General features: G+C 32.9%; 1 pseudogene; it reads left to right on the plus strand.

Moving 5' to 3' along the window:
- The first annotated feature begins 3,839 nt into the window (after nucleotides 1-3,839).
- Nucleotides 3,840-7,343, plus strand: LOC134234453 (baculoviral IAP repeat-containing protein 2-like; annotated as a pseudogene).
- The last annotated feature ends 735 nt before the right edge of the window (nucleotides 7,344-8,078 follow it).

The raw sequence follows: 8,078 nt of genomic DNA on the forward strand, positions 1-8,078 counted from the left end.
CTCCCTCTGCATTTAATATCTGAATATCCTATCCGCTATTACGAACTAAGATTAGTAGTTAATCACTACGCGTTAGAAGAGGCCGGGGGCCCATGCTTTGCCATAAATTAAACGTTCATTACATACAATTATATCAGCATTAAATGGATCTACAGGACTTATCTAAAACTAGACTTCAAAATTATTTAATTTACTGGACATGGGTATAGTTTCTTCCCCCCCCCCTCCAAAAAAAAAGAAGAAGAACTTTGTATAATTGTTCGTCCTTTGTATTAACCACCCCAACATCTTTTTTATCAAACTGCTTACTATACGATATGCAAGTGTTTTCGATTTCAAGAACAACAGAGATAATTTTTCAATGTCCTCTTTTGCTATCTTTAATAAGGCATTTTTAAGGGGCTTTTTTCAGGTAAATCAATCTTTCCCTCTAAATCTTAGTAAAATGTTAATGTCTGTTCCTGTATTTCACTTTTTATCGTGACGTGTGTTTATAAGAATTACATACGCAATACTACACATGGAAATCATCATGTGAAAATAAAATAGAAAGTGGTAAACAAAAAGCAATGCACAAGTTAAAAGAAAATATACTAAATTAATTACATTTAAGTCAATCGATAACGATGTATTTACGACATACTACAAATACCGTCCTGCCTGCATACAATAATTATTTTACTGGATTAAACATGATCCAGCGATTGGCTGGTTTGCGAAGATAAATATCTGCGACGTTAATGTGTGCGCAAATCTCGCGGATATTTCTTGCTCACTTATGAAAATTGGTTAACAGCTGTACTACAGACCACACGTTTGCGAGCGCTCGCCAAGTTATTAAAAATGTGTAGTAAAAAGGTCCTTTCAATATCGTGTACTTCTTTTCAAGTAGTGTACCGGTAATTTGATCTAGATTTTCAAAAGGCTCCATTATCAACACAGGCGCTTGACGTTTTTAACCTTTCTCTTTATAAATAAAAAAAATTCCCTACTATAGTTTATTATTATAGTAGGGAATTTTTTTTATTTATAAAGAGAAAGGTTAAAAACATCAAGCGCCTGTGATCTAAAGCTACCGCAGCGGAAGTGATTTCCAATATGTCTTTATTCTATTCAGTCAGATTATCAACGTTTGTTTTATATGATTGATTATGAAGTTGATAAGATAAATATCTGATACTAATTACTGCATTTAAAGCCCTATATTCGTATATGTCTGCAATAGCTAAGTCATTCTATCACTAATTGAAGTGACGTTACATTACAAAAAATGACGTTCCTATTGCATTTTTCTATGAAAACATTGCCATATTGTAAGACCTCGTTTTAAAAAAAATATAATAGATATTGAAAAAAGAAAAACGGTTATGAAAAGCTTAAAGTCTATACTATCTATGTTAAAAATTGTGTTAATATTTTGCAAGAGGCATTTTTTGATAGTTCGTGGACTAAGCTCTTTGATTTTATTTATTGATGTTTTTTTTCTTGAGAAAAAGATTACTTACACAGACGTTTATATAAGAATTTTTAGAAACAGTAAGGCCAGATACCCACAAGAGGCGATAAAACTAAATCTGCAATCCTCAATCAATTTAAAAACATAACTTCATATTTGTTAGTGTCAATTGTTAGGAAAACCTTTATGAATTTTTATTTTTTGAAAATTGAATAGATTCATTGATTGATTGTTGTTTAACGCCGGGTAACAATATTTCAGCCATATTTCGGCTGAAAAAATAAGAAAGTAAGTCATATTTTCCATTGAACTTACATGAAATGGAATTAGAAGTCTTTCAACCTAAAGGAAATCTATAATGATTAAGTCAAGCACTTATTTTTTCATCGAATCTGGGTTCCAAGAAAACAATAAAGATTGATTTTTCCTGTTTTGGAACAGCGCACGATATCTTATATGGCCATTTTCCGATTTAAGGAACACAATTATTTTGTCAGTTCGCTAGAAACACAATTTCTTTAAAAAAGAATTTTGTTTAAAATAAAAGACTTCAAATAAATATAAATTGAAAAAAAAATATGCTTACAATGTAGGGAATACTATGTAATCACTGAAACTTTTAGAAAAAGATAACGTAGGTAAAATTCCATATTTTCAAGGGATCTGAAACAAGTAATATATTTTTTTCAACGGCAATGTAAAACTAAAAAAAATCTATATCTTTTTTTTTTAAACTTCCATTTAGGAATTCGTATGGTGAAAATAGGATTTTAAGTAACGAGTATTAAAAAGAACTTGCAATAATTTTGTATGGGTTGCAATAATGAACACTTTTCTCTCGTGCTGTTGTGTACCTGATTTTAAGCTTTTTGAAAGGGATCGCACATTGATTGACAAACACAAATCCAGGTACGTAAACAGGCAGATAAATCAAAATAACCTATTAAATGTCAGTTTTTATGATATGAAACTCAACATTCATTCATTCTCTTCCAGCCTACCAATTTTGTTTTTAAAAGTAGCATGAAAAACTGGCGTTCACTCTCTGCTATTAAATTTAGCAGATCAATGAATATAAAGCAAACAAAATCTTTTAATGATCATGTTAATATTTCATTTTCATTTTATCATCTTATTGTAATTGTATAATGGAAAGCATAGCCAGACTAACACTTATGCTAAAATCTTGAGCAGCACATTTCTTCTCGCTACAAAAGATGTTTGTTTTTTTTTCATTAAAAATGCTACTGTACTGTACTTTTAAGATTTTAATTATATAACTCATAGCCACGTCATCTGTTTCCAGTTTACATTTCATTCAGGAAAAGATGTCAATGATAATAGATTTTTTTTAAAATCAATATTGTTTTTAAAAGGGGAATGTGTTGATATGCGTACATAAAACTGCGCTGTTTCTCGATTTATTTCTCTAGGTTTTATACTGTCATCTCAAAATATTACTAACCACGTGTTCTTTACATATTCTTTCACTGTTTCCACAACAAAACATTCCTTAAAATATTTGTTAATAGCCCTTCTAACCCTGAAATTGATATCATCGAAAACTTCGTCTATTTATACTGCAATTTTGGTTTCAAGATAATTCGGTCCAACGCACTTTGTGCAGTTATCAAGTATCAGAGTTTTTTTTTAAATCTGCCTTTTTGCGATTGAGGTAAGAATTTGGAAGAATTAATCCAGAACTAAACGCAACTTTTTGTGCGCAATAAATATACAGTTTTTACAATGGGTGGCACTGTAGTTTACCGGTCTGTTTATTTATTTATTTTCTTTCGGAGAGCTACAGATCTGCAGCTTAGACCTTAAACGTTCAGTGAAAACCAGTAACTATTGCAAGCAAACCAAAAATAAGGGTATAGAAGACATCCGAAGGTGAGAAAAGCCAGGTAACAGGTGCTCGGTCACAATACATTCTGTATAAACACTGCTAAAGGCGATAACGGCCACTTAGAGGCATAGGAAACCGTAATTACTGTATATAAAAGTGCAATGAAATTTTTACCTTTTAAAACGGATTGTTTAATGCATTAATAAATAAGCATAGAAATATTCAGAAATATACATCCGAGTAACAGAGTACCGATTTTAGTATTCGATTCCCGGTTAACTGGGTACTCGATGGCATCCCTTAGTATAATTAAATAATGATATACAATTTCACGTAATTTTTCTATTGTAGATGAGAATGAATACTTTCTCCAGAGATAATATGATAACCTTTTAAAGGCAAACCATGTCATTCTTTTGTGGCCGTCAGAGAATAAAATTCCAAGGTAATGTCATCTACTTTTAGCTAATGTTAACTTTATGATATGATCCTGCAATTGGTAATTTATTAACATGATGTATTTAATTCAGACAACTATCTACAAGATCAAAGAAAGACGTAATCACGTAGAAATAGATGAATTACGAGGAAGAGATAGGGTCAAGATCAGGAAGAAGGCGTCGACTGAATGTCGAAATGGGGTCAGATAACGACATCAGGACAAACTCTAAAGGTCAATGGAACCTAACCAGTGACGACATATGTTATGGCAAAAAATGTCATAATGATATTTCATCCAGAGTTTATCATGAGCAGGGAAATAGAAAGGATTCTGATGGAAGCTATCCTGGCGAATACACCTGCAGTGGTAGCAAAGTATTGCATAAATCAAAAAGAGAAGGATTTTTTGCGGGTACGAAAAAAAATTCAAGAAGAGAAAAAGATGCATCACATCAATCATATAAATTCAATAGTTTACTCATTTCGAAAAGTGTACAGAGCATAGAGGCGATCGTAAAAAAGATTGAAAGCAACTTTAAAGCAGTTCCACCAACTGCTTTTTACAAGAAAAGTAAGGAAATCTATCGAAAGCATCAAAGAAAGAAATACAAAGTGCTTTCCCCCCTCAAAACTGGATTTTTGTGCCAGGAAAAAGAAAAATCAAAAGATTCGAGAAAACACACAGAGTTTAATTTGGGGGAATGTAGTAACGAGAAAGGTCTTACAGGAAAGCGTTTACCTTCATATCATTCTTGGAAGAGTAACAGAATAATTCATGATATTTATAGAAAGTATCTTAGGTCTTATCAACATACAATAAGATATTCCAACATCAAAGATAAAATTACAGAAAATATAATGAAATTTGACCATCAGTATTGTCCAAAGCATTATCAGAATAAAATATATTTAGGTTTTGACAAAAGGGGCAAGTATTCGAATTTTAAGGAGGACCTTAAGTTTATTCTGTTTGGATTACCTCAAATAAGGAATGATCCTATTCAGCTATTCCCAGTGTATGGTACTTCTAGAAATTTTGACGAATTTGTAGAAAAAGAAATAAATCAAAATCAGGGTAGCAATGAACAAGAAACCTACTGCCATTCTTTGAATTTAGAACTCGTAAGACTGAGTTCATTTCACAATTTCCGATCCTCTAGTTCAATATCAACGGTGAAACTTGCTCGACAGGGATTTTATTATTCGAAGGAGAAAGACACTGTTATATGTTTTGCTTGTGGATTTAATAAACATGATTGGAAAAAAGACGATGATGTTGAAATTATTCATAGAGAGGCTTCTCCAAACTGTCTGATGTTTAATTCAAATTGTGCAAGTAATATTCAAATTGGAGGAAATGGAGCCATTGGTATTGACAAGAATTGTGTGTCCCAAAATGAAGATCAGCAAGGAATAACCGAACCGCTTCCTGATGGACCAATAAATAGATCCCAAGTGTCAGCCAATAATGAAGGTATATCCAGAAACGTAAGAGATTGTCAACAAAGTCATTCTTCCAATAGACCACCAAGTGATCAGCTCACACAAGCTAGAGCTCAGCAAGAAAAGATCAATGCATTCATCCGAGACCTAGATCCCCTAGGTATTAACTTCGACCGTCCAAAGTATCCATCGTACGCAGTGTTAGCGTTTAGAATTAGTTCCTTTGCAGACTGGCCTTCCAGTATTACACAGACTCCTAGAGACTTAGCCATTGCAGGATTTCTCTATGCAGGATACGGGGACTATACCCGCTGTTTCTTCTGTGGAGGAGGATTACGGAATTGGGAACCTGGCGACAATCCTTGGATAGAACATGCCAAATGGTTTCCGAAGTGTGCCTTCCTGAGAAAGAACAAAGGGGACGAGTTTGTTGCCTTGGTGCAAATAGAACACCAATAAAAAGTAAGTCTATACATTTTTTTTGATTATGCGGTATGTCTATTGATGTCTATTTTCTAAATTTGTCTATTTTCGGTTAAAACTTATTATGCATTATTTCTAGGAGGCATTAGGAGGAATGAATGGTCATCAGGACGACCAACAGAATGCTATCGTAAACACATCCAGGCAAACCAAGAACTAGGTACAAAACCTTACGATTCATCAAGGTTTTCAAAGTTTGCTCGATGGGGGCTACTCATCTGAAGCAATTCAAAACGCGTTTGATCTTTTGAAAGAAACGAAAGGTAAAAATAGACAGATACTATTACAAAGAACAGTTCTGACCCCCTTTAATTTTTAAAATCTTTTGCCTGCAAGCGAAATAAAAAAAACAAAATTAATGTCGACTACAAAATGTGGTATGACAAAACTCATATCAAAGCTAAAGAATACAAGAAACATCATTGAACAAAAATAAACTATCATGCCACCTAATGAGAACACAAATATATAGAGACAATTACCAATGCGATAAAATAATGTAAGGTTTTTCTTAACTCACAATCCTTATTATAATGATAATTACAATGTGTATTTAAATTTCAGAACCGATTAATATTAAGGCTGAAGAATTATTAGAAATAGTATTAGCTCAAGAAGAGATTGATGGAGAAAATGCAAGCCCACCATCAGCATCAGGAGGATTGGAAAACAAAATCAAAGAGACAGGAAAGTCAGAACAACCCAAACAAGACACTCACAAAGCTCAAAACTTTGAAATGAATGGAGGGAGTGGTAGGTGGATTAAAAAAGTAACGGTTCAAATCTGAATATGGTTAAATGGACAAAGAATCTTAAATTTTATATAAAACATTATAATATAATGATATGCTTTGTAAATTTTCAAACTCATAGCCAGAGAGATGTAAACAGTGTTAGCCAGTCATTAGCGTCCATGTCAGTTGAAGGTAATAACCACTGATTGTTATCATGTAATGGTAACAAAATGTGAAAGATATACTACTTATCACTTCATTTAAATCTTTGAACCCTCATATAATGCACTTGAAATTTTATTGTTCTCGTCTTGTTTTACTCAGATACAAGGTCACTCATTGAAGAAAACAGAAAACTAAAGGATCTCCGGCTTTGTAAAATCTGTCTTGAGAACGAGGCTTCTATCGCCATGTTACCTTGTGGTCATCTCTGTTGTTGTCCAGACTGTGCTCCGGCCATGAGGAAATGTCCGATCTGTCGTCAGTTTGTCAAAGGAACAGTTAAAACATGGCTGGTTTAATAATTTTCCGGGTCATTTTTTCTTAAAAATACACTGTAGCACCTGATTCACTAGAATCTTTTCGACAGTTTGATTTAGATATCTGCTAAATTATTTAACTTATTATTATTATTAACTTTTGAGATCTTATCTTCTTACTTATTCCTTTTTACAAACAGGATCCGACCTATTTCGGATACTCATGTAGATTCTTGAAGTAAAAAAATACTTGGATATTACACGGATTAACTTTTTTTTTGCATGTAAAATTGATAAGATAGAAGTGTTACTTTTTATGTAATTTTTCTCCTGACTATCATAGGAACATACATGTTGTGTAAATAATCGATTAATATAAGCATTTACCTTCACAATGCAATATTTTTTCTACTGTTCAAACCAAGGCTGTCAAATTTGATTTTGAAACCATCGATGAATAAATATACTGAACAAAAAAAGAAACGCATAATCAGAATAATTTGAAATTCTAAGTTTTCAGTTTAAACCTTGTATAATTTAAGCGATTTAAGAGTGTGTTGTGATAAAAATCAATGTTGCAAATTGAAAAGTCAAGTTGAGGTCATTTTCATTGCCCCCAAATTCAAGGGGCATAACAATATGTACTGTGCAAAGTCTCGGTGCTAGTGGGTATCCAATGTACGGATATCGTGGGGGAATATCATCTCATTTCAGTCTCATACGAACAATTTATGCATTTTTATGCTGATTTTTTCATCCAGCAATTGTAGCAGCAGTTTTTACAGCAAGTTCTGAATCGCATGAAGTGATGAAGGGGGGGGGGTGTCTGACGGTCCTGCCTGGTTGTAATTACCTGCGGATGGCCAGATATTGGTCTTCAGACGTTAGTTTTAAGGTTGCAAAGCCATTGATTTATTTCAAATACAGTTGCAACTTCCTGTTGCGTGGCTCCATTTAGTATCATCGTTAGCCTGGTTTTATTTATCTTTGTTTTGGCGTGGCATTGCAGTATTAACACTACAATAAAATCTTAAATATGGGTTTAATAGAAGTGTTAAAAGTTTCTCTAAATCCAAAATATCAATGAAAATAGACATCTGATTTAGAAGAAATCATGAAAAACACTACTTTCATAAACATGTTTAATCAAGGGAGATAATTTAACACTTGGGTTTTAAAACCCCATGTTGTCC

The sequence above is a fragment of the Saccostrea cucullata genome, unplaced genomic scaffold, assembly GCF_032062105.1.
Source record: "Saccostrea cucullata isolate Sc308-1 unplaced genomic scaffold, CSIRO_AGI_Scuc_v1 ctg5047, whole genome shotgun sequence".
NCBI classification, from domain to species: Eukaryota; Metazoa; Mollusca; class Bivalvia; order Ostreida; family Ostreidae; genus Saccostrea; species Saccostrea cuccullata.